We start from the raw sequence: 259 nt of genomic DNA, 5'->3' as shown, positions 1-259 counted from the left end.
CTGTGAAACATTAGGGTGTTGTAAATTCTAAAGCCTTATCATTTAGCCCCCACGAAAGGCTAGAAAACATTTTGAATGGCATCATTCAACTCAAATCACTACAGCCATGTCCAATTCAACTACAGGTGCAACTGGTAACTTTCATTTTCCTGGTTGGCAACTCACTTTCCTAGACATTCTGTCAAGAATTTAAATAAATAACTCTGAAAACCCAGTTACATTCTAGAACACCCCCTCAATTTACAAACAAGTGCAGGAG

The sequence above is a fragment of the Salvelinus sp. IW2-2015 genome, unplaced genomic scaffold (assembly GCF_002910315.2).
Source record: "Salvelinus sp. IW2-2015 unplaced genomic scaffold, ASM291031v2 Un_scaffold2573, whole genome shotgun sequence".
Taxonomy (NCBI): Eukaryota; Metazoa; Chordata; class Actinopteri; order Salmoniformes; family Salmonidae; genus Salvelinus; species Salvelinus sp. IW2-2015.
The sequence above is the reverse complement of the archived record's forward strand: the minus strand, read 5'-3'. Positions refer to the sequence as shown.